General features: G+C 59.3%; 1 non-coding gene and 1 pseudogene across 1 annotated transcript; both read left to right on the forward strand.

Moving 5' to 3' along the window:
- The first annotated feature begins 20,386 nt into the window (after positions 1 to 20,386).
- On the forward strand, positions 20,387 to 20,540 carry LOC136684783 (5.8S ribosomal RNA). The gene has a single exon (XR_010799855.1). It is a non-coding gene; the product is annotated as a 5.8S ribosomal RNA (ribosomal RNA).
- A 272-nt stretch (positions 20,541 to 20,812) lies between these two features.
- On the forward strand, positions 20,813 to 25,203 carry LOC136684784 (28S ribosomal RNA; annotated as a pseudogene).
- The last annotated feature ends 1,072 nt before the right edge of the window (positions 25,204 to 26,275 follow it).

Here is a 26,275-nt window from a genome sequence, read left to right on the forward strand (position 1 = left end):
AGCTAAACCACTAGCCCTCGGGCCTACGCACTTGCCCTCAGCTAAACCACTAGCCCTCGGGCCTGCGCCCTTGCCCTCAGCTAAACCACTAGCCCTCGGGCCTTAGGCATTCAGCTCAATAGCCATTCCTTCCTTAGTCCTATGTGCTTCCCCTCAGCTAAACCACTATCCCTCGGGCCTATGCCATTCCCATTACTAGCCCTTTGCCCTTAGGCATTCAGCTCAATTGCCGTGCCTTCCTCGGGCCTACGCCTTTCTCCTCAGCTAAACACCTTTGCCTCGGGCCTACGCCCTTCCCCTTACTAGCCCTTCACCCTTAGGAATTCAGCTCAATAGCCATTCCTTACTTAGTCCTATGTGCTTCCCTTCAGCTAAACCACTATCCCTCAGGCCTATGCCATTCCCATTACTAGCCCTTCACCCTTAGGCATTCAGCTCAATTGCCGTGCCTTCCTTGGGCCTATGCACTTCCCCTCAGCTAAACCACTTTCCCTTGGGCCTATGCCCTTCCCCTCAGCTAAACCACTTTCCCTTGGGCCTATGCCCTTCCCCTTACTAGCCCTTTGTCCTTAGGCCTCCAGCTCAATAGCCATTCCTTCCTTAGTCCTGCGCCCTTGCCCTCAGCTAAACCACTTGCCCTCGGGCCTGCGCCCTTGCCCTCAGCTAAACCACTTGCCCTCGGGCCTGCGCCCTTGCCCTCAGCTAAAGCACTTGCCCTCGGGCCTGCGCCCTTGCCCTCAGCTAAAGCAATTGCCCTCGGGCCTGCGCCCTTGCCCTCAGCTAAAGCACTTGCCCTCGGGCCTGCGCCCTTGCCCTCAGCTAAAGCACTTGCCCTCGGGCCTGCGCCCTTGCCCTCAGCTAAAGCACTTGCCCTCGGGCCTGCGCCCTTGCCCTCAGCTAAAGCACTTGCCCTCGGGCCTGCGCCCTTGCCCTCAGCTAAAGCACTTGCCCTCGGGCCTGCGCCCTTGCCCTCAGCTAAACCACTAGCCCTCGGGCCTGCGCCCTTGCCCCCAGCTAAACCACTAGCCCTCGGGCCTGCGCCCTTGCCCCCAGCTAAACCACTAGCCCTCGGGCCTGCGCCATTCCCCTCAGCTAAACCACTAGCCCTCGGGCCTATGCCATTCCCATTACTAGCCCTTTGCCCTTAGGCATTCAGCTCAATTGCCGTGCCTTCCTTGGGCTTACGCCTTTCTCCTCAGCTAAACCACTTTCCCTCGGGCCTATGCCCTTCCCCTTACTAGCCCTTCACCCTTAGGCATTCAGCTCAATAGCCATTCCTTCCTTAGTCCTATGTGCTTCCCCTTAGCTAAACCACTATCCCTCGGGCCTATGCCATTCCCATTACTAGCCCTTTGCCCTTAGGCATTCAGCTCAAATGCCGGGCCTACTCCTATCTTCTCAGCTAAACCACTTACCCTCGGGCCTACGCCCTTCCCCTCAGCTAAACCACTTTCCCTTGGGCCTATGCCCTTCCCCTTACTAGCCCTTCACCCTTAGGCATTCAGCTCAATAGCCATTCCTTCCTTAGTCCTATGTGCTTCCCCTTAGCTAAACCACTATCCCTCGGGCCTATGCCATTCCCATTACTAGCCCTTTGCCCTTAGGCATTCAGCTCAAATGCCGGGCCTACTCCTATCTTCTCAGCTAAACCACTTTCCCTCGGGCCTATGCCCTTCCCCTTACTAGCCCTTCACCCTTAGGCATTCAGCTCAATTGCCGTGCCTTCCTTGGGCCTAAGCCTTTCCCCTCAGCTAAACCACTTTCCCTTGGGCCTATGCCCTTCCCCTTACTAGACCTTCATCCTTAGGCATTCAGCTCAATAGCCATTCCTTCCTTAGTCCTATGCCCTTGCCCTCAGCTAAACCACTTGCCCTCGAGTCTGCGCCCTTCCCCTCAGCTAAACCACTTGCCCTCGGGCCTGCGCCCTTCCCCTTACTAGGCATTCAGCTCAATAGCCATTCCTTCCTTGGGCCTACGCCTTTCTCCTCAGCTAAACCACTAGCCCTCGGGCCTATGGCCTTCCCCTCAGCTAAACCACTAGCCCTCGGGCCTATGCCCTTCCCCTTACTAGGCATTCAGCTCAATAGCCATTCCTTCCTTGGGCCTACGCCTTTCTCCTCAGCTAAACCACTAGCCCTCGGGCCTATGCCCTTCCCCTCAGCTAAACCACTATCCCTTTGGCCGATGCCCTTCCCATTATTCTCCCTTCACCCTTAGGCATTCATTTCAATTGCCGTGCCTTCCTTGGGCCTACGCCCTTGCCCTCAGCTAAACCACTTGCCCTCGGGCCTGCGCCCTTGCCCTCAGCTAAACCACTTGCCCTCGGGCCTGCGCCCTTGCCCTCAGCTAAACCACTAGCCCTCGGGCCTGCGCCCTTGCCCTCAGCTAAACCACTAGCCCTCGGGCCTGCTCCCTTGCCCTCAGCTAAACCACTAGCCCTCGGGCCTGCGCCCTTGCCCTCAGCTAAACCACTAGCCCTCGGGCCTGCGCCCTTGCCCTCAGCTAAACCACTAGCCCTCGGGCCTGCGCCCTTGCCCTCAGCTAAACCACTAGCCCTCGGGCCTGCGCCCTTGCCCTCAGCTAAACCACTAGCCCTCGGGCCTGCGCCCTTGCCCTCAGCTAAACCACTAGCCCTCGGGCCTGCGCCCTTGCCCTCAGCTAAACCACTAGCCCTCGGGCCTGCGCCCTTGCCCTCAGCTAAACCACTAGCCCTCGGGCCTGCGCCCTTGCCCTCAGCTAAACCACTAGCCCTCGGGCCTGCGCCCTTGCCCCCAGCTAAACCACTAGCCCTCGGGCCTGCGCCCTTGCCCCCAGCTAAACCACTTGCCCTCGGGCCTGCGCCCTTGCCCTCAGCTAAACCACTTGCCCTCGGGCCTGCGCCCTTGCCCCCAGCTAAACCACTAGCCCTCGGGCCTGCGCCCTTGCCCCCAGCTAAACCACTTGCCCTCGGGCCTGCGCCCTTGCCCTCAGCTAAACCACTTGCCCTCGGGCCTGCGCCCTTGCCCTCAGCTAAACCACTAGCCCTCGGGCCTGCGCCCTTGCCCTCAGCTAAACCACTAGCCCTCGGGCCTGCGCCCTTGCCCTCAGCTAAACCACTAGCCCTCGGGCCTGCGCCCTTGCCCTCAGCTAAACCACTAGCCCTCGGGCCTATGCCCTTCCCCTTACTAGCCCTTCACCCTTAGGCATTCAGCTCAATTGCGGTGCCTTCCTTGGGCCTAAGCCCTTCCCCTCAGCTAAACCACTTTCCCTTGGGCTTACACCCTTCCCCTTACTAGCCCTTCACCCTTAGGCATTCAGCTCAATAGCCATTCCTTCCTTAGTCCTATGTGCTTCCCCTTAGCTAAACCACTATCCCTCGGGCCTATGCCTTTGCCCTTAGGCATTCAGCTCAAATGCCGTGCCTTCCTTGGGCCTACGCCCTTCCCCTCAGCTAAACCACTTTCCCTTGGGCCTATGCCCTTCCCCTTACTAGCCCTTCATCCTTAGGCATTCAGCTCAATAGCCATTCCTTCCTTAGTCCTATGCCCTTCCCCTCAGCTAAACCGCTTGCCCTCGGGCCTGCGCCCTTCCCCTCAGCTAAACCGCTTTCCCTCGGGACTGCCCCCTTCCCCCTTACTAGGCATTCAGCTCAATAGCCATTCCTTCCTTGGGCCTACGCCTTTCTCCTCAGCTAAACCACTAGCCCTCGGGCCTATGCCCTTCCCCTCAGCTAAACCACTAGCCCTCGGGCCTATGCCCTTCCCCTTACTAGGCATTCAGCTCAATAGCCATTCCTTCCTTGGGCCTATGCCCTATCCCCTCAGCTAAACCACTAGCCCTCGGGCCTATGCCCTATCCCCTCAGCTAAACCACTAGCCCTCGGGCCTGCGCCCTATCCCCTCAGCTAAACCACTAGCCCTCGGGCCTACGCCCTTCACCTCAGCTAAACCACTAGCCCTCGGGCCTATGCCCTATCCCCTCAGCTAAACCACTAGCCCTCGGGCCTACGCCCTTCCCCTCAGCTAAACCACTAGCCCTCGGGCCTATGCCCTATCCCCTCAGCTAAACCACTAGCCCTCGGGCCTGCGCCCTATCCCCTCAGCTAAACCACTAGCCCTCAGGCCTGCGCCCTATCCCCTCAGCTAAACCACTAGCCCTCGGGCCTGCGCCCTATCCCCTCAGCTAAACCACTAGCCCTCGGGCCTATGCCCTTCCCCTTACTAGGCATTCAGCTCAATAGCCATTCCTTCCTTGGGCCTATGCCCTATCCCCTCAGCTAAACCACTAGCCCTCGGGCCTATGCCCTATCCCCTCAGCTAAACCACTAGCCCTCGGGCCTGCGCCCTATCCCCTCAGCTAAACCACTAGCCCTCGGGCCTACGCCCTTCACCTTAGCTAAACCACTAGCCCTCGGGCCTGCGCCCTTGCCCTCAGCTAAACCACTAGCCCTCGGGCCTGCGCCCTTGCCCTCAGCTAAACCACTAGCCCTCGGGCCTGCGCCCTTGCCCTCAGCTAAACCACTAGCCCTTGGGCCTATGCCCTTCCCCTTACTAGCCCTTCACCCTTAGGCATTCAGCTCAATAGCCATTCCTTCCTTAGTCCTATGTGCTTCCCCTTAGCTAAACCACTATCCCTCGGGCCTATGCCATTCCCATTACTAGCCCTTTGCCCTTAGGCATTCAGCTCAAATGCCGGGCCTACTCCTATCTTCTCAGCTAAACCACTTTCCCTCGGGCCTATGCCCTTCCCCTTACTAGCCCTTCACCCTTAGGCATTCAGCTCAATTGCCGTGCCTTCCTTGGGCCTAAGCCTTTCCCCTCAGCTAAACCACTTTCCCTTGGGCCTATGCCCTTCCCCTTACTAGACCTTCATCCTTAGGCATTCAGCTCAATAGCCATTCCTTCCTTAGTCCTATGCCCTTGCCCTCAGCTAAACCACTTGCCCTCGAGTCTGCGCCCTTCCCCTCAGCTAAACCACTTGCCCTCGGGCCTGCGCCCTTCCCCTTACTAGGCATTCAGCTCAATAGCCATTCCTTCCTTGGGCCTACGCCTTTCTCCTCAGCTAAACCACTAGCCCTCGGGCCTATGGCCTTCCCCTCAGCTAAACCACTAGTCCTCGGGCCTATGCCCTTCCCCTTACTAGGCATTCAGCTCAATAGCCATTCCTTCCTTGGGCCTACGCCTTTCTCCTCAGCTAAACCACTAGCCCTCGGGCCTATGCCCTTGCCCTCAGCTAAACCACTAGCCCTCGGGCCTGCGCCCTTGCCCTCAGCTAAACCACTAGCCCTCGGGCCTGCGCCCTTGCCCTCAGCTAAACCACTAGCCCTCGGGCCTGCGCCCTTGCCCCCAGCTAAACCACTAGCCCTCGGGCCTGCGCCCTTGCCCCCAGCTAAACCACTTGCCCTCGGGCCTGCGCCCTTGCCCTCAGCTAAACCACTTGCCCTCGGGCCTGCGCCCTTGCCCTCAGCTAAACCACTAGCCCTCGGGCCTGCGCCCTTGCCCTCAGCTAAACCACTAGCCCTCGGGCCTGCGCCCTTGCCCTCAGCTAAACCACTAGCCCTCGGGCCTGCGCCCTTGCCCTCAGCTAAACCACTAGTCCTCTGGCCTCCGCCATTTCCCTCAGCTAAACCACTAGCCCTCGGGCCTATGCCCTTCCCCTTACTAGCCCTTCACCCTTAGGCATTCAGCTCAATTGCGGTGCCTTCCTTGGGCCTAAGCCCTTCCCCTCAGCTAAACCACTTTCCCTTGGGCTTACACCCTTCCCCTTACTAGCCCTTCACCCTTAGGCATTCAGCTCAATAGCCATTCCTTCCTTAGTCCTATGTGCTTCCCCTTAGCTAAACCACTATCCCTCGGGCCTATGCCTTTGCCCTTAGGCATTCAGCTCAAATGCCGTGCCTTCCTTGGGCCTACTCCTTTCTTCTCAGCTAAACCACTTTCCCTTGGGCCTATGCCCTTCCCCTTACTAGCCCTTCATCCTTAGGCATTCAGCTCAATAGCCATTCCTTCCTTAGTCCTATGCCCTTCCCCTCAGCTAAACCGCTTGCCCTCGGGCCTGCGCCCTTCCCCTCAGCTAAACCGCTTTCCCTCGGGCCTGCCCCCTTCCCCCTTACTAGGCATTCAGCTCAATAGCCATTCCTTCCTTGGGCCTACGCCTTTCTCCTCAGCTAAACCACTAGCCCTCGGGCCTATGCCCTTCCCCTCAGCTAAACCACTAGCCCTCGGGCCTATGCCCTTCCCCTTACTAGGCATTCAGCTCAATAGCCATTCCTTCCTTGGGCCTATGCCCTATCCCCTCAGCTAAACCACTAGCCCTCGGGCCTATGCCCTATCCCCTCAGCTAAACCACTAGCCCTCGGGCCTGCGCCCTATCCCCTCAGCTAAACCACTAGCCCTCGGGCCTACGCCCTTCACCTCAGCTAAACCACTAGCCCTCGGGCCTATGCCCTATCCCCTCAGCTAAACCACTAGCCCTCGGGCCTGCGCCCTATCCCCTCAGCTAAACCACTAGCCCTCGGGCCTACGCCCTTCACCTCAGCTAAACCACTAGCCCTCGGGCCTATGCCCTATCCCCTCAGCTAAACCACTAGCCCTCGGGCCTACGCCCTTCCCCTCAGCTAAACCACTAGCCCTCGGGCCTATGCCCTATCCCCTCAGCTAAACCACTAGCCCTCGGGCCTGCGCCCTATCCCCTCAGCTAAACCACTAGCCCTCAGGCCTGCGCCCTATCCCCTCAGCTAAACAACTAGCCCTCGGGCCTGCGCCCTATCCCCTCAGCTAAACCACTAGCCCTCGGGCCTATGCCCTTCCCCTTACTAGGCATTCAGCTCAATAGCCATTCCTTCCTTGGGCCTATGCCCTATCCCCTCAGCTAAACCACTAGCCCTCGGGCCTATGCCCTATCCCCTCAGCTAAACCACTAGCCCTCGGGCCTGCGCCCTATCCCCTCAGCTAAACCACTAGCCCTCGGGCCTACGCCCTTCACCTTAGCTAAACCACTAGCCCTCGGGCCTGCGCCCTTGCCCTCAGCTAAACCACTAGCCCTCGGGCCTGCGCCCTTGCCCTCAGCTAAACCACTAGCCCTCGGGCCTGCGCCCTTGCCCTCAGCTAAACCACTAGCCCTTGGGCCTATGCCCTTCCCCTTACTAGCCCTTCACCCTTAGGCATTCAGCTCAATAGCCATTCCTTCCTTAGTCCTATGTGCTTCCCCTTAGCTAAACCACTATCCCTCGGGCCTATGCCATTCCCATTACTAGCCCTTTGCCCTTAGGCATTCAGCTCAAATGCCGGGCCTACTCCTATCTTCTCAGCTAAACCACTTTCCCTCGGGCCTATGCCCTTCCCCTTACTAGCCCTTCACCCTTAGGCATTCAGCTCAATTGCCGTGCCTTCCTTGGGCCTAAGCCTTTCCCCTCAGCTAAACCACTTTCCCTTGGGCCTATGCCCTTCCCCTTACTAGACCTTCATCCTTAGGCATTCAGCTCAATAGCCATTCCTTCCTTAGTCCTATGCCCTTGCCCTCAGCTAAACCACTTGCCCTCGAGTCTGCGCCCTTCCCCTCAGCTAAACCACTTGCCCTCGGGCCTGCGCCCTTCCCCTTACTAGGCATTCAGCTCAATAGCCATTCCTTCCTTGGGCCTACGCCTTTCTCCTCAGCTAAACCACTAGCCCTCGGGCCTATGGCCTTCCCCTCAGCTAAACCACTAGCCCTCGGGCCTATGCCCTTCCCCTTACTAGGCATTCAGCTCAATAGCCATTCCTTCCTTGGGCCTACGCCTTTCTCCTCAGCTAAACCACTAGCCCTCGGGCCTATGCCCTTGCCCTCAGCTAAACCACTAGCCCTCGGGCCTGCGCCCTTGCCCTCAGCTAAACCACTAGCCCTCGGGCCTGCGCCCTTGCCCTCAGCTAAACCACTAGCCCTCGGGCCTGCGCCCTTGCCCCCAGCTAAACCACTAGCCCTCGGGCCTGCGCCCTTGCCCCCAGCTAAACCACTTGCCCTCGGGCCTGCGCCCTTGCCCTCAGCTAAACCACTTGCCCTCGGGCCTGCGCCCTTGCCCTCAGCTAAACCACTAGCCCTCGGGCCTGCGCCCTTGCCCTCAGCTAAACCACTAGCCCTCGGGCCTGCGCCCTTGCCCTCAGCTAAACCACTAGCCCTCGGGCCTGCGCCCTTGCCCTCAGCTAAACCACTAGTCCTCTGGCCTCCGCCATTTCCCTCAGCTAAACCACTAGCCCTCGGGCCTATGCCCTTCCCCTTACTAGCCCTTCACCCTTAGGCATTCAGCTCAATTGCGGTGCCTTCCTTGGGCCTAAGCCCTTCCCCTCAGCTAAACCACTTTCCCTTGGGCTTACACCCTTCCCCTTACTAGCCCTTCACCCTTAGGCATTCAGCTCAATAGCCATTCCTTCCTTAGTCCTATGTGCTTCCCCTTAGCTAAACCACTATCCCTCGGGCCTATGCCTTTGCCCTTAGGCATTCAGCTCAAATGCCGTGCCTTCCTTGGGCCTACTCCTTTCTTCTCAGCTAAACCACTTTCCCTTGGGCCTATGCCCTTCCCCTTACTAGCCCTTCATCCTTAGGCATTCAGCTCAATAGCCATTCCTTCCTTAGTCCTATGCCCTTCCCCTCAGCTAAACCGCTTGCCCTCGGGCCTGCGCCCTTCCCCTCAGCTAAACCGCTTTCCCTCGGGCCTGCCCCCTTCCCCCTTACTAGGCATTCAGCTCAATAGCCATTCCTTCCTTGGGCCTACGCCTTTCTCCTCAGCTAAACCACTAGCCCTCGGGCCTATGCCCTTCCCCTCAGCTAAACCACTAGCCCTCGGGCCTATGCCCTTCCCCTTACTAGGCATTCAGCTCAATAGCCATTCCTTCCTTGGGCCTATGCCCTATCCCCTCAGCTAAACCACTAGCCCTCGGGCCTATGCCCTATCCCCTCAGCTAAACCACTAGCCCTCGGGCCTGCGCCCTATCCCCTCAGCTAAACCACTAGCCCTCGGGCCTACGCCCTTCACCTCAGCTAAACCACTAGCCCTCGGGCCTATGCCCTATCCCCTCAGCTAAACCACTAGCCCTCGGGCCTGCGCCCTATCCCCTCAGCTAAACCACTAGCCCTCGGGCCTACGCCCTTCACCTCAGCTAAACCACTAGCCCTCGGGCCTATGCCCTATCCCCTCAGCTAAACCACTAGCCCTCGGGCCTACGCCCTTCCCCTCAGCTAAACCACTAGCCCTCGGGCCTATGCCCTATCCCCTCAGCTAAACCACTAGCCCTCGGGCCTGCGCCCTATCCCCTCAGCTAAACCACTAGCCCTCAGGCCTGCGCCCTATCCCCTCAGCTAAACAACTAGCCCTCGGGCCTGCGCCCTATCCCCTCAGCTAAACCACTAGCCCTCGGGCCTATGCCCTTCCCCTTACTAGGCATTCAGCTCAATAGCCATTCCTTCCTTGGGCCTATGCCCTATCCCCTCAGCTAAACCACTAGCCCTCGGGCCTATGCCCTATCCCCTCAGCTAAACCACTAGCCCTCGGGCCTGCGCCCTATCCCCTCAGCTAAACCACTAGCCCTCGGGCCTACGCCCTTCACCTTAGCTAAACCACTAGCCCTCGGGCCTGCGCCCTTGCCCTCAGCTAAACCACTAGCCCTCGGGCCTGCGCCCTTGCCCTCAGCTAAACCACTAGCCCTCGGGCCTGCGCCCTTGCCCTCAGCTAAACCACTAGCCCTTGGGCCTATGCCCTTCCCCTTACTAGCCCTTCACCCTTAGGCATTCAGCTCAATAGCCATTCCTTCCTTAGTCCTATGTGCTTCCCCTTAGCTAAACCACTATCCCTCGGGCCTATGCCATTCCCATTACTAGCCCTTTGCCCTTAGGCATTCAGCTCAAATGCCGGGCCTACTCCTATCTTCTCAGCTAAACCACTTTCCCTCGGGCCTATGCCCTTCCCCTTACTAGCCCTTCACCCTTAGGCATTCAGCTCAATTGCCGTGCCTTCCTTGGGCCTAAGCCTTTCCCCTCAGCTAAACCACTTTCCCTTGGGCCTATGCCCTTCCCCTTACTAGACCTTCATCCTTAGGCATTCAGCTCAATAGCCATTCCTTCCTTAGTCCTATGCCCTTGCCCTCAGCTAAACCACTTGCCCTCGAGTCTGCGCCCTTCCCCTCAGCTAAACCACTTGCCCTCGGGCCTGCGCCCTTCCCCTTACTAGGCATTCAGCTCAATAGCCATTCCTTCCTTGGGCCTACGCCTTTCTCCTCAGCTAAACCACTAGCCCTCGGGCCTATGGCCTTCCCCTCAGCTAAACCACTAGCCCTCGGGCCTATGCCCTTCCCCTTACTAGGCATTCAGCTCAATAGCCATTCCTTCCTTGGGCCTACGCCTTTCTCCTCAGCTAAACCACTAGCCCTCGGGCCTATGCCCTTCCCCTCAGCTAAACCACTATCCCTTTGGCCGATGCCCTTCCCATTATTCTCCCTTCACCCTTAGGCATTCATTTCAATTGCCGTGCCTTCCTTGGGCCTACGCCCTTGCCCTCAGCTAAACCACTTGCCCTCGGGCCTGCGCCCTTGCCCTCAGCTAAACCACTTGCCCTCGGGCCTGCGCCCTTGCCCTCAGCTAAACCACTAGCCCTCGGGCCTGCGCCCTTGCCCTCAGCTAAACCACTAGCCCTCGGGCCTGCGCCCTTGCCCTCAGCTAAACCACTAGCCCTCGGGCCTGCGCCCTTGCCCCCAGCTAAACCACTAGCCCTCGGGCCTGCGCCCTTGCCCCCAGCTAAACCACTTGCCCTCGGGCCTGCGCCCTTGCCCCCAGCTAAACCACTTGCCCTCGGGCCTGCGCCCTTGCCCTCAGCTAAACCACTAGCCCTCGGGCCTGCGCCCTTGCCCTCAGCTAAACCACTAGCCCTCGGGCCTGCGCCCTTGCCCTCAGCTAAACCACTAGCCCTCGGGCCTGCGCCCTTGCCCTCAGCTAAACCACTAGTCCTCTGGCCTCCGCCATTTCCCTCAGCTAAACCACTAGCCCTCGGGCCTATGCCCTTCCCCTTACTAGCCCTTCACCCTTAGGCATTCAGCTCAATTGCGGTGCCTTCCTTGGGCCTAAGCCCTTCCCCTCAGCTAAACCACTTTCCCTTGGGCTTACACCCTTCCCCTTACTAGCCCTTCACCCTTAGGCATTCAGCTCAATAGCCATTCCTTCCTTAGTCCTATGTGCTTCCCCTTAGCTAAACCACTATCCCTCGGGCCTATGCCTTTGCCCTTAGGCATTCAGCTCAAATGCCGTGCCTTCCTTGGGCCTACTCCTTTCTTCTCAGCTAAACCACTTTCCCTTGGGCCTATGCCCTTCCCCTTACTAGCCCTTCATCCTTAGGCATTCAGCTCAATAGCCATTCCTTCCTTAGTCCTATGCCCTTCCCCTCAGCTAAACCGCTTGCCCTCGGGCCTGCGCCCTTCCCCTCAGCTAAACCGCTTTCCCTCGGGCCTGCCCCCTTCCCCCTTACTAGGCATTCAGCTCAATAGCCATTCCTTCCTTGGGCCTACGCCTTTCTCCTCAGCTAAACCACTAGCCCTCGGGCCTATGCCCTTCCCCTCAGCTAAACCACTAGCCCTCGGGCCTATGCCCTTCCCCTTACTAGGCATTCAGCTCAATAGCCATTCCTTCCTTGGGCCTATGCCCTATCCCCTCAGCTAAACCACTAGCCCTCGGGCCTATGCCCTATCCCCTCAGCTAAACCACTAGCCCTCGGGCCTGCGCCCTATCCCCTCAGCTAAACCACTAGCCCTCGGGCCTACGCCCTTCACCTCAGCTAAACCACTAGCCCTCGGGCCTACGCCCTATCCCCTCAGCTAAACCACTAGCCCTCGGGCCTACGCCCTATCCCCTCAGCTAAACCACTAGCCCTCGGGCCTACGCCCTTGCCCTCAGCTAAACCACTTGCCCTCGGGCCTGCGCCCTTGCCCTCAGCTAAACCACTTGCCCTCGGGCCTGCGCCCTTGCCCTCAGCTAAACCACTAGCCCTCGGGCCTGCGCCCTTGCCCTCAGCTAAACCACTAGCCCTCGGGCCTGCGCCCTTGCCCTCAGCTAAACCACTAGCCCTCGGGCCTGCGCCCTTGCCCCCAGCTAAACCACTAGCCCTCGGGCCTGCGCCCTTGCCCCCAGCTAAACCACTTGCCCTCGGGCCTGCGCCCTTGCCCTCAGCTAAACCACTAGCCCTCGGGCCTGCGCCCTTGCCCTCAGCTAAACCACTTGCCCTCGGGCCTGCGCCCTTGCCCTCAGCTAAACCACTAGCCCTCGGGCCTATGCCCTATCCCCTCAGCTAAACCACTAGCCCTCGGGCCTGCGCCCTATCCCCTCAGCTAAACCACTAGCCCTCAGGCCTGCGCCCTATCCCCTCAGCTAAACCACTAGCCCTCGGGCCTGCGCCCTATCCCCTCAGCTAAACCACTAGCCCTCGGGCCTATGCCCTTCCCCTTACTAGGCATTCAGCTCAATAGCCATTCCTTCCTTGGGCCTATGCCCTATCCCCTCAGCTAAACCACTAGCCCTCGGGCCTATGCCCTATCCCCTCAGCTAAATCACTAGCCCTCGGGCCTGCGCCCTATCCCCTCAGCTAAACCACTAGCCCTCGGGCCTACGCCCTTCACCTTAGCTAAACCACTAGCCCTCGGGCCTATGCCCTATCCCCTCAGCTAAACCACTAGCCCTCGGGCCTACGCCCTTCCCCTCAGCTAAACCACTAGCCCTCGGGCCTATGCCCTATCCCCTCAGCTAAACCACTAGCCCTCGGGCCTATGCCCTATCCCCTCAGCTAAACCACTAGCCCTCGGGCCTACGCCCTTCCCCTCAGCTAAACCACTAGCCCTCGGGCCTATGCCCTATCCCCTCAGCTAAACCACTAGCCCTCGGGCCTGCGCCCTATCCCCTCAGCTAAACCACTAGCCCTCAGGCCTGCGCCCTATCCCCCCAGCTAAACCACTAGCCCTCAGGCCTGCGCCCTATCCCCCCAGCTAAACCACTAGCCCTCGGGCCTGCGCTCTTGCCCCCAGCTAAACCACTAGCCCTCGGGCCTGCGCCCTTGCCCTCAGCTAAACCACTAGCCCTCGGGCCTGCGCCCTTGCCCTCAGCTAAACCACTAGCCCTCGGGCCTGCACCCTTCCCCTCAGCTAAACCACTAGTCCTCTGGCCTCCGACATTCCCCTCAGCTAAACCACTAGCCCTCGGGCCTATGCCATTCCCATTACTAGCCCTTTGCCCTTAGGCATTCAGCTCAATTGCCGTGCCTTCCTTGGGCCTAAGCCCTTCCCCTCAGCTAAACCACTTTCCCTTGGGCTTACACCCTTCCCCTTACTAGCCCTTCACCCTTAGGCATTCAGCTCAATAGCCATTCCTTCCTTAGTCCTATGCCCTTCCCCTCAGCTAAACCGCTTGCCCTCGGGCCTGCGCCCTTGCCCTCAGCTAAACCGCTTGCCCTCGGGCCTGCGCCCTTGCCCTCAGCTAAACCGCTTGCCCTCGGGTGTACGCCCTTCCCCTTACTAGGCATTCAGCTCAATAGCCATTCCTTCCTTGGGCCTATGCCTTTCTCCTCAGCTAAACCACTAGCCCTCGGGCCTATGCCCTTCCCCTCAGCTAAACCACTAGCCCTCGGGCCTATGCCCTTCCCCTTACTAGGCATTCAGCTCAATAGCCATTCCTTCCTTGGGCCTACGCCTTTCTCCTCAGCTAAACCACTAGCCCTCGGGCCTATGCCCTTCCCCTCAGCTAAACCACTAGCCCTCGGGCCTGCGCCCTATCCCCTCAGCTAAACCACTAGCCCTCGGGCCTGCGCCCTATCCCCTCAGCTAAACCACTAGCCCTCGGGCCTGCGCCCTATCCCCTCAGCTAAACCACTAGCCCTCGGGCCTGGCCCTATCCCCTCAGCTAAACCACTATCCCTTCGGCCTGCGCCCTATCCCCTCAGCTAAACCACTATCCCTTCGGCCTGCGCCCTTCCCCTTACTAGCCTTTCGTCCTTCCTTAGTCCCATGCCCTTCCCCTCAGCTAAACCACTTGCCCTCGGGCCTGCGCCCTATCCCCTCAGCTAAACCACTTGCCCTCGGGCCTGCGCCCTTCCCCTCAGCTAAATCACTTGCCCTCGGGCCTGCGCCCTTCCCCTTACTAGCCTTTCGTCCTTAGGAAGGAATGACTTTTGAGCTGAATGCCTTCGCACTTACCCTCAGTTAAACCACTAGCCCTTTGGGCCTATGCGCTTCCCCTCAGCTAAACGACTTTCACTAGGGCCTGCAAACTTCCTCTCTGCTAAACCACTTTCCCATTGGGCCTACGCCCTTCCCTTCTGCTGAACCACTAGCCCTTCCCCTCTGCTGAACCACTTTCCCTTTGGGCCTGCGCACTTCCTCTCTGCTAAACCACTTTCCCTTTCGGCCTACGCCCTTCCCCTCAGCTGAACCACTTGCCCTCGGGCCTGCGCCCTTCCCCTCAGCTAAACCACTTGCCCTCAGCCCTGCGCCCTTCCCGTTACTCTCCCTTCACCCTTAGGCATTCAGCTCAATTGCCGTGCCTTCCTTGGGCCTAAGCCCTTCCCCTCAGCTAAACCACTTTCAATTGGGCATACGCCCTTCCCCTTACTAGCCTTTCGTCCTTAGGCATTCAGCACAAAAGTCATTCCTTCCTTATTCCTATGCGCTTCCCCTCAGTTAAACCACTAGCCCTTTGGGCCTATGTGCTTCCCCTCTGCTAAACCACTCGCCCTTCCCCTCTGCTAAACCACTTTCCCATTGGGCCTACGCCCTTCCCCTCAGCTAAACCACTAGCCCTTTGGGCCTATGCGCTTACCCTCAGCTAAACCCCTTTCCCTTGGGCCTACGCCCTTCCCCTCTGCTAAACCACTAGCCCTTAGGGCCTATGCCCTTCCCCTCAGCTAAACCCCTTTCCCTTGGGCCTACGCCCTTCCCCTCTGATAAACCACTTTCCCTTTTGGCCTACGCCCTTCCCCTCTGCTAAACCACTTTCCCATTGGGCCTACGCCCTTCCCCTCTGCGCTTCCCCTCAGCTAAACCACTAGCCCTTAGGGCCTATGCCCTTCCCCTCAGCTAAACCCCTTTCCCTTGGGCCTACGCCCTTCCGCTCTGCTGAACCACTTTTTCCTCGGGGCCTACGCCTTTCCCCTCAGATTAATTACTTTCTCTCAAGATTTCAGCTCAATAGCACTTTGCCTTTTCCCTAAGCTAACCATTGCCCTTAAGCCCTAAGCCATTTACCCTTCCCCTTAGACCTACACCTTCCCCTCAGATAATACTTCCCCTTAGGCCTTCAGCACTGTAACGCTTCCCCTTAGGCCTAACCCCCCCCCCCCCCCCCCTCAGCTAAACCACTTTCCCTTGGGCCTACGCCTTTCCCCTCAGGCTGTCTGTGCACCAGTCTTTCAGGAAACTAACCTTTCACATTTCCCTTATTCTTACACCCTCCTCTCAGCTAATAATTCCCCTTAGGCCTACACCCTCCCCTCGGCTACCCATTCCCCTTAGGCCATCAGCTAACCATTGCCCTGAGGCCTTCAGGTCACTAGGGCTACACCCTTCCCTTTGGGCTTAAACCCTCGACTCAGCTAACCATTCCCCTTAGGCCTTCAGGTCCCTAGTGCCTCAAACTTCCCTTTAAGCCTATACCCTCCCACAGGGTTAGGGTTAAGTGTAAGCCAGGGGGCTTAGGGTTAGGGTTAAGTGTAAGCCAGGGGGCTTAGGGTTAGGGTTAAGTGTAAGCCAGGGGGCTTAGGGTTAGGGTTAGGGTTAGGGTTAGGGGTTATGGGCGTTGATCGCTCCCGTTCGCGTTCGACGTTCGCCCATCTTGGGTGTATGAACCAATGAGAACCAAGACCGATAGCGTATTACTGCCAAAATTAGTCCCGGTTTCCGAGCCAGGTGCCGGGCAGAGCGATGGGGAGTGGTCCCCAAGGTCCGTGGGGCCTACCACTGTCATAAATCCGAGTGGCTTCCACTCGGTCCGCCTCGACCGGGTACCTTTAAGGTCAAGTCCCAACCCCGGATCTCGTATCACGGTGGTATTGGGACTGCCTGTGGGTCTATAGGCCACCGACCATCTGCCCACTTGTGGGGCGGGTGGAACGGGCCGCCCCGTCGATTGTTATAAGCCCGTTGTGTCCACCCCGATGATTCGTTCGATGTATGCCTGGGAAGGTAAAACATTCCTGGGCATGGGGGGTCGAGCGTATGAGGGGTTTCCCCCGTCCCGAAAGAGAGAGTTTTCCGACCGATGATTCGTTCGATATGCCTGCCCGGGGAGGGTCAACTTCCCTGGGCACCGGGGGGTCGAACGTATGAGGATTGTCCCCCTTTTTAAACCCATAAATTTGCCCGTGCGCGAGTCGACGGGGCCGCGTAACCCCCCGAGGCGTTGGCCGGCGGTCATCCGCCGGTCCGTGGGATCTCCCGACCTTTTCCCCTCCTTTGAGCGGGACGTGGGAGCGCACCACCGGGTCCCCGGCTGGAAACGGCCGGAGGCAAAGAGCGCATTAGAGGTGACACGGATCGGTCTTCCACAGACCGCGGCTGGAAGTTCGCAGGGTCGGCCTACGGGATCCGACCCTTCGTCTTCTTAAACGCAGACTTCCGTAGGCTCCGGGGGGCGAAACCGTAAACCTTTGCCGACCTCCTCGCACTGCGAGGGGGCCAGGATTTGCGGCTTGTCCGCGTATCGGTCCTACCAAGGACCGCGGCTGGAAGTTCGGTGGTGAGCCCTCGACCTTACGAGATTGAGGGCAAAACCCTTCGTCTTCTGAACATCAGACGGCTCCGGTGGTGGCGTACCGTAAAAACCTATGCCGACTTCCTCGCGCTTTGAGGGGGCCAGGATTCTCTTCCATTCTCTTCCCTTAACGGCTGTCCTTCACGGCCGTTCGAGCTCGGTATACGCGGAGCACCAGGGGCAGGCTTCTAAGCCTAAATACAGTGCTTAGAGCGATCCTCCCCACCTTGTGCTCCCAGCCTCCATGGCTCGTGGATGCCCGTAAGAGGCATGTCCGCTTGTCCAGAACGGTTCCGAGGGGGACTTAGTCGGCCGGTCGATCCAACAGTAGGTCCGTTCAACGTCCGCGTCGGTGGTGCCTTAGGGTCGGGATCCGTTTGAGGGAAGGACCCGGCCCCTAGCCTGCACCGTCCGGGCGAGAATCATACGTTTTCCAAGTTGCCAAGTCGATTGCAGACCCCCACAGCGGGGTCGCGTTCGATCCTCTTCGCTGGTGTCCCCTGAGATCACTCTCACGGGCTCCATGCGCCCCCTCTCTTTCCCCGTCCGGGGTTTGAGATCCAAGGGGGGTCGGTCTGGTTGATCCTGCCAGTATTATATGCTTGTCTCAAAGATTAAGCCATGCAAGTCTAAGTACACACGGGTTTTGGTACAGTGAAACTGCGAATGGCTCATTAAATCAGTTATGGTTCCTTTGATCGCTCCACACGTTACTTGGTATAACTGTGGTAATTCCAGAGCTAATACATGCAAACGAAGCGTTGGAAGGGTTCTGGGGGTCGGCGTGAAATGCTCTCCCGGCCCCTGTCCCCCGGATACGTGCATTTATCAGAACCGAAAAACCCTCCCGGCTCCGGTCGGGTCGCTTTGGTGACTCTAGATAACCTCTGGCCGATCGTTAAGCCCTCCGGGGCGGCGACGTATCATTCGAGTGTCTGCCCTATCAACTTTCGACGGTAGGCTACGTGCCTACCGTGGTGACCACGGGTAACGGGGAATCTGGGTTCGATTCCGGAGAGGGAGCCTGAGAAACGGCTACCACTTCCAAGGAAGGCAGCAGGCGCGCAAATTACCCATTCCCGACACGGGGAGGTAGTGACGAAAAATATCGATGCGGGTCCTATGAACCTGTGGAGCGTAATCGAAATGAACTCAATCTATGTCCGTGAGTGATGACCCATTGGAGGGCAAGTCTGGTGCCAGCAGCCGCGGTAATTCCAGCTCCAATAGCGTATGCTAAAGTTGCTGCAGTTAAAAAGCTCGTAGTTGGATGTGGGGACAGGTCTCGGATCCCCTGTACTGTCCGGGATGGCGTGGGGAGCTCCTTCGGGGGTGACCCCCTGTCTCTGGGTGGATGTTGGGACCTGGTCCCTACCCGCCGGTGTCCTCTGCTCGCCGGCCGCGGAGAAGCCCTTAGCTGGGTACTTCACTGCGGTGCACGGTGGGTTGGAGGGTCCGGAGCGTTTACTTTGAATAAAGCAGAGTGCTCAAAGCAGGCCGACACGTGCCATGTCTGACTGAGCTAGGAATAATGGAATAGGGCCCTTCCGCGGGGCTTCGGGGTCTCTCCTTCGGGACGGCTGGTCGTTCCGGAGTGGGGCTCCGGGGCTTCCACGGTCCTGTTTCGTGGGTTTTAAGGACCGAGGGCAATGATTAAGAGGGACGGCCGGGGGCATCCGTACCACACCGATAGAGGTGAAATTCGTTGACCGGTGTGGGACGAACGAAAGCGAAAGCATTTGCCAAGAATGTTTTCATTAATCAAGAACGAAAGTCGGGGGAGCGAAGACGATCAGATACCGTCGTAGTTCCGACCGTAAACTATGCCGACCCGCGATCCGGCGGCGTGAGGCTAGCGACCATGACCCGCCGGGCAGCGTGAGGGAAACCACGAGTCTTTGGGCTCTGGGGGGAGTACGGTTGCAAAGCTGAAACTTAAAGGAATTGACGGAAGGGCACCACCAGGAGTGGAGCTTGCGGCTTAATTTGACTCAACACGGGGAATCTCACCCGGCCCGGACACGGTAAGGATTGACAGATTGATGGCTCTTTCTTGATTCTGTGGGTGGTGGTGCATGGCCGTTGGGAGTTCGTGGAGCGATTCGTCTGGTTAACTCCGATAACGGACGAGACCCTGTGCCTTAAAAAGTTACACGGCCCTCCCTTGGGTCCCTGTGGGGGCTTGCGGCCCGAGGGGTTCGTCGGTCGGTGGCCGAACTTCTTAGAGCGATCCGGGGCAAGGCAAAGCCGTATGAGATTCGGGGCCATAACAGGTCTGTGATGCCCTTAGACGCCCGGGGCCGCACGTGAGTTACACTGGCTGGTTCAGCATGTGCATCCATCCTATGCCGAAAGGCCTGGGCAATCCTATGAACGCCTTCCCCGCTGGGGATAGGGGATTGTAACTTTTCCCCTTGAACGAGGAATTCCAAGTAGTCGCGGGTCACCAGCCCGCGTCGATTAAGTCCCTGCCCTTTGTACACACCGCCCGTCGCTACTACCGATTGGATGGCCTGGTGAGGTCCTCGGACCGTCTCCGAGGTGCCCCTTTACCGGGGGGTTGCCTCGTTGAGGTGGGAAGTCGATCGAACCTGGGCATCTAGAGGGAGTAAAAGTCGTAACAAGGTTTCCGTAGGGGAACCTGCGGAAGGATCATTAACGGTGACCTGGCCACGGCCGGTTGTCGAGTCGGACTCGAGAGGCCAAACCTCCCCCGGCGGGTACCTTCAAGGTATGGACCGCAGAAGCCTCGTACCTTTCGTCGTCGGCCGACGTGAGTCTCTCCCCCTCCGGGTGGGTGGACGTAGCGAGCCGGCTTCGGAACTCGGGGTTATGCGAGGACCGCCTTAGGTGCATAGGTACCCCGGTCCGCCCCCCTCGTTCGCGGGGGGGAGAGTGGCGCCGGAGCCGCCCGCCGGGTCGTTAAACCAAACATTGATCGTTGAAGGCTTGATTGTGCGTGCGCGAGTCAAAGGGGCTTACTCACCCCCAGGGCGTTGGCCGGTGCTCGCCGGCCTCGGTGGGATCTCCCTGAACCCATCCCCCCGGCACAGGGGGTGGTGGTGGACGGGAGCGTACCGCCGGGCGAAACTCTTTCCCCTCACGGGGTTGGAGCGGAGCTTAAGAGCGCATGCAAATACCCCGATGTTGGCTTCGCAGAGACGGACCGTATAATAGTCTAAGGCCGGTGCGCGAGTTGAAGGGGCCTCACGAACCCCGGATGCGTTTAAACACCCGAAGGAGACGGCCGGTGCCCGCCGGTCCTGACTAGGTGGGATCTACCCAGCGCCTTCCCCTAAGCGGGGGACTTGGGAGCGTACCACCGGGCCTCGCTCATACCCTCCGGGGTGGAGAGCTTGGCTTTGAGCGCACGCCTGAATGCCTTAGACCGGGACCCGTAACGCAGCGAACCAAACCCTGGGCCTCGCCGGGAACGGTGGGGCCTAGACCCGGTCTCCTAAACCACGTAAGTCTCGGGCACCTACTCGGGCGATCGTCCCCCGGGCCGTAACTCCTCGGTCCGGTGGTGACGCCCAGGTTCAATGACCTTCCCCCCTCCACGGGGGGGAAGGCACCCGGCTTGAAATATTGTCAAACGTTGTCTCGTGTTCGAATGGCTTCCTTCGCCCGGCCTGTAACGGGCCGGGCACAAACCTCATACAACTCTTAGCGGTGGATCACTTGGCTCGTGCATCGATGAAGAACGCGGTAACCTGCGTTAAATAATGTGAATTGCAGAACACAGATCATCGATATTTCGAACGCACATGGCGGCCGCGGGGGTCCATCCCGCGGCCACGCCTGTCTGAGGGTCGGTTTACCCATCGATCGGTCTTCCTAGACCGCGGCTGGGAGTTCGCAGGGCCTCCACCTCGGACGGCCCTTCGTCTCCCTAAACCCAGACTCGGGCCTTAAACCCGACGTGTGGCGAGAGCTCCGGACGTAGGGAGAGCCATTAGGTCCGGGTCCAATCCGTCATAGTCTCTCCCCGCTGGGCTCTCCGCCGCCGTCGGAGAGTGGGTACCGTAATACGGCGAGCGGCCGGGGGGTTCGCGCCCCCCGCGCCCCGCAAAACAGTCTCGTAGTGCGACCTCAGATCAGACGAGACAACCCGCTGAACTTAAGCATATCAGTAAGCGGAGGAAAAGAAACTAACAAGGATTCCCCTAGTAGCGGCGAGCGAAGAGGGAAGAGCCCAGCGCTGAATCCCACTTTCCCCTGACCGGGGTGGGCCGGGAAATGTAGCGTACGGAAGTCCGTTTGGTCTCGGTGCGGACGCGGGACCAAGTTTTGCAAGGAAGTGTCTTCCGCAGATGGTGAAGGCCCGGTATTGTCCCGCATCCCGCCGGGTAGATCGGGCTTCCCGGAGTCGAGTTGCTTGTGAATGCAGCTCAAAGTGGGTGGTAAACTCCATCTAAGGCTAAATACCGGCACGAGACCGATAGCGAACAAAGTACCGTGAGGGAAAGTTGAAAGCAGTACTTTGAAGAGAGAGTTCAAGAGAGCGTGAAACCGTTGAGAGGTAAACGGTCGGGGGACCGAGAAGACCCCCCCGGGGGATTCAGCCGGGCGGACGGCCCGCGCTCGTGTGGTTCCGTGGCTCGGAGGCGAGTTCATCCGGGCGAGAGTGGGGGCGACCCCACTCCCTGCTCGGCCCTGAGCTTCGCCTCTCGACTTCGGGCCTCTCGGGCGTACGAAGGCTCGGCCCGTCAGGTGTACTTCCCCCCGCGTGGTGGGTGAGTCGCGACCGGCTCCGGTTAGGCTTGGAAGGGCCCGAGGGTGAAGGTAGGTCCGTCCGGAGAAGGGAGCCCCACGTGGCCCCCGGACACGGGCGTTCCGCTACAGCCCCTCGCTCCGACTTCGCCGATAACGCCGGGGCCGCGGAGTAATGTCCTTTCCGCGTTTTCCCCTCCTTCGGGATGGGGATGGGGCCCCCCCTGATCGTTCGGACGAAAGCGGGCCGGTTGGGCTGTCCTCAGCCCCGGGCTAGGCCCGCTACGGCAATACGGGGGGTGATCCAGGCCCACAGCCAAAACGCCTAAGGTCAGCGGCTAAGTTCGGACCCCGACCGACCCGTCTTGAAACACGGACCAAGGAGTCTAACGCGTATGCGAGTCAAAGGGGCTTGAACCCCGGAGGCGCAACGAAGGTGAAGGCCGGCGCGCGTCGGCTGAGGTGGGATCTGATGCACCCCGTCAATGTTTGGGTTGACAGCGCACCACCGGCCTGCTCTCCACCGAGTGGAGAGTGGAGCAAGAGCATACGCGGTGGTACCCGAAAGATGGTGATCTATGCCTGGGCAGGGCGAAGCCAGGGGAAACCCTGCGTGGAGGCCCGTAGCGGTCCTGACGTTCAATTCGGTCGTCCGACCTGGGTATAGGGGCGAAAGACTTAACGAACCATCTAGTAGCTGGTTCCCTCCGAAGTTTCCCTCAGGATAGCTGGCACCAGACTCAGTTTTATCCGGTAAAGCAATGATCATAGGCTGCGGGGCCGAAATGGCCTCGTCCTACCCTCAAACTTTAAATGGGTAAGAGGCCCGGCTCGCAGGCTTGGAGCCGGGCATCGAATGATGGTGCCAAGTGGGCCACTTTTGGTAAGCAGAACTGGTGCTGCGGGATGAACCGAACGCGCGGGTTAAGGCGCCCGACGCGACGCTCATCAGACCCCAGGAAAGGTGTCGGTTGATATAGACAGCGGGGCGGTGGCCATGAAAGTCGGAATCCGCTAAGGAGTGTGTAACAACTCACCTGCCGAATCAACTGGCCCTGAAAATGGATGGCGCTGGAGCGTCGGGCCCATACCCGGCCGTCGCAGGTGTCACAATCCCTGATTTGAAACACGGACCGTATGCCGCGACGAGTAGGAGGGCCGCCGCGGTGGCGCTGAAGCCTCTGGCGTGAGCCTGGGTCGAGCCGCCGCGGGTGCAGATCTTGGTGGTAGTAGCAAATATTCAGATGGGATCTTTGAAGGCCGAAGTGGAGAAGGGTTCCACGCCGACAGCGCTTGGCCGTGGGTTAGTCGGTCCTAAGGGATAGGCGAACGCCGTTCGGAAACGCTGGGGCGATGGTCTCGTCTGCCCCCCGCTGACCGAAAGGGGATCGGGCCAATATCCCCGAACCTGGGATTGGGGAGATTGAGTGCCGAGAAGGCGCTCTCATAGCGGTAACGCAAACGAACCCGGAGACGTCGGTGGGAACCCCGGGGAGGATTCACTCTCCTTGCTAAAGAGCTGGAGCGCCCTGGAATGGGATTGTCCCGAGAAAGGGGCTCAACGCTCTGAAAGGCGCCGCATGCATCCGTGAGGCAGCCGGGACGTTCCCCATCGGCCCTTGAAAATCCGGGGGAGGTATAGTGAATTTCCCCCCAGGCCGTACCCATATCCGCATCAGGTCTCCAAGGTGAACAGCCTCTGGCGTGTTGGAACAATGTAGGTAAGGGAAGTCGGCAAAATAGATCCGTAACTTCGGGATAAGGATTGGCTCTAATGGCTGGGCTCGGTCGGGCCCTTTAGCTGAAGCGTAGGCCGAGGGCTGTTCTGGTTCTGGTTCGCCCTTGCCCTGAGGGTCATGCGGGGCAAAAGCGCACGGCGCCCGGGTTGACTCCTGCGTCTGTCGGTTAAAGTGCGTGGGTCGCAGCCGCGCGAGGCAGCCGGTGTTCCCTCCCGGTGGTGCTTAGGGGACTCGGTCGGTGCCGGGGGGAGGCGGTCGTGGATGGGACTCCGGCGGGGGTGCGTCCTTAGGGGACGAACCTCCGGTGCGTCTCGTCCTTCGGCCCTTCCTTCCCGAAGTCGGCCGGGCTCCGAGGCCCATCGGCGGGTCCCGGCCAGGCTCGCGAGCGCGGCCTTCCGTACTCCCGTTCGGACGTGGGGGGGGGAAGACTCTGGAGTTGTGTGCGGATGCGTCGCCGGCCGTAGGGGCTTGGGAGGACCGGACCGGAGCAGTGTGACTGGAGACGGGTGTGACGAGCCGAGGCCTCGTGGATCTATCGGGTGTGAGTCTCGCCTCGGAGGGGTGGCAGCTCCGAGGTGGTTCTCTCGACCGGCACCCAACAGCCGAATTAGAACTGCTGCGGACCAGGGGAATCCGACTGTTTAATAAAAACACAGCATTGTGAAGGCTCTCGGACGGTTTTGACACAATGTGATTCCTGCCCAGTGCTCTGAATGTCAAAGTGAAGAAATTCACCCAAGCACGGGTAAACGGCGGGGGTAACTATGACCCTCTTAAGGTAACGAAATGCCTCGTCATCTAATTAGTGACCTGCATGAATGGATTAACGAGATTCCCACTGTCCCTACCTACTATCTAGCGAAACCACAGCCAAGGGAACGGGCTTGGCAGAATCAGCGGGGAAAGAAGACCCTGTTGAGCTTGACTCTAGTCTGTCATTGAGAGGCTGCATAGGAGGTGTAGAATAAGTGGGAAGCCCGCCGAAGGCCAGCACCCGAGGCGGGCTGTCCGTGAAATACCACTACTCTTACCGTTACCTCTCTAACCCGGTGAAGGTGTCGGTGGGAACCCTTTCCTTGCTGGGGGTTCCTTGTTCCAAGGTGCTAAGCCCTGGGTGGGTCGCTTGGCAGTGAGTCCGGTTACACTCATGTTGCGGGCCTCCGTGCCCGGGGCGAGTCCCTCCGGGGACAGTGACAGGTGGGGAGTTTGACTGGGGCGGTACACCTGTCAAAGCGTAACGCAGGTGTCCTAAGGCGGGCTCAGGGAAGGACAGAAACCTCCCGTAGAGCATAAGGGCAAAAGCCGGCTTGATCCTGATTTTCAGTATGAATACGGACCGTGAAAGCGGGGCCTAACGATCCTTCCGTCTGCTTTTTGGGTTTTAAGCGGGAGGTGTCAGAAAAGTTACCACAGGGATAACTGGCTTGTGGCGGCCAAGCGTTCATAGCGACGTCGCCGTTTGATTCTTCGATGTCGGCTCTTCCTATCATTGCGAAGCAGAATTCGCAAAGCGTTGGATTGTTCACCCACTAACAGGGAACGTGAGCTGGGTTTAGACCGTCGTGAGACAGGTTAGCTTTACCCTACTGATGTTGACCGTTGCTCCGATAGTAATCCAGCCCAGTACGAGAGGAACCGCAGGTTCGGATACATGGTACTCGCGCTTGGCTGTGCAGCCACTGGTGCAAGGCTATCATCCGAGGGCTTACGACTGAACGCCTCTAAGTCGGAATCCCGCCTAGAAGGAGCGATACATCCGCGCCCAGCATCGGTGAGCTTGGTCTTGGATAGCCGGGGTGGGAGGTGCTTTCCTCCCCACCGCCGGTGACGAGAGCCGCATGACACTGGAACCGGACCGGGGCTAATGAACGCCTCGGTCCACCTCCCTCGTCAAAGCAAATGTCTCTTGATCCGGGTGTGAAATGACTCGTAAACGACCTGATTCGGAGTGCGGGTGTCGTAAGTGGCAGAGCGGGTGCATATACCGCGATCCATTGAAAGTCATCCCGTCCACTCAAACATTTGTCGGGGGGAAGGCGAAAGCAAACCCCCGGCCCTCCGGAGCGGTCCAGGTCTGGTTCTCTGGGGCGCGGGCCCCGGAGACTCCGTACACCGGTTAGAGGGAGCCGGTGGCGGGCATAGGGGAGGTGGGTACTCCCCTGTGAAATCCTGGATGACGGTTTTAGGTCTCGTAGTGGGCGAAAATCGGACTTAGTGCAATTTCCGAAACTCTGGTTCTCTGGGGGCGCGGGCCCCGAGAGTCCGTACACCGGTTAGAGGGAGCCGGTGGCGGGCATAGGGAGGCAGGTCGCTCCCTTGAATGGTCCTGGATGTCTGGACTTAGTGCAATTTCTGAAACTCTGGTTCTCTGGGGGCGCGGGCCCCGAGAGTCCGTACACCGGTTAGAGGGAGCCGGTGGCGGGCATAGGGAGGCAGGTCGCTCCCTTGAATGGTCCTGGATGTCTGGACTTAGTGCAATTTCTGAAACTCTGGTTCTCTGGGGGCGCGGGCCCCGAGAGTCCGTACACCGGTTAGAGGGAGCCGGTGGCGGGCATAGGGAGGCAGGTCGCTCCCTTGAATGGTCCTGGATGTCTGGACTTAGTGCAATTTCTGAAACTCTGGTTCTCTGGGGGCGCGGGCCCCGAGAGTCCGTACACCGGTTAGAGGGAGCCGGTGGCGGGCATAGGGAGGCAGGTCGCTCCCTTGAATGGTCCTGGATGTCTGGACTTAGTGCAATTTCTGAAACTCTGGTTCTCTGGGGGCGCGGGCCCCGAGAGTCCGTACACCGGTTAGAGGGAGCCGGTGGCGGGCATAGGGAGGCAGGTCGCTCCCTTGAATGGTCCTGGATGTCAGCAATTTCTTAAGAAGGGCGCCCTCTTGTGGTCCCATGGCCGAAGTACATGCTCCGAGCCCGGGTATGGCAGTGGGCGGAATGAGACTTAGAGGAATGTTGACGGAGCCATGAGGGGCCCCCCCTGGAGGTCCCATGGCCGAGAAAAGTGCTCCGAGCCCGGGGTGATAGAGAACCGTGAACGCCGCGGTTAAAGACCTCGGGTATGGCAGTGGGCGGAATGAGACTTGAAGGAATATTGACGGAG

The sequence above is a fragment of the Hoplias malabaricus genome, unplaced genomic scaffold, assembly GCF_029633855.1.
Source record: "Hoplias malabaricus isolate fHopMal1 unplaced genomic scaffold, fHopMal1.hap1 scaffold_39, whole genome shotgun sequence".
Lineage (NCBI taxonomy): Eukaryota > Metazoa > Chordata > Actinopteri > Characiformes > Erythrinidae > Hoplias > Hoplias malabaricus.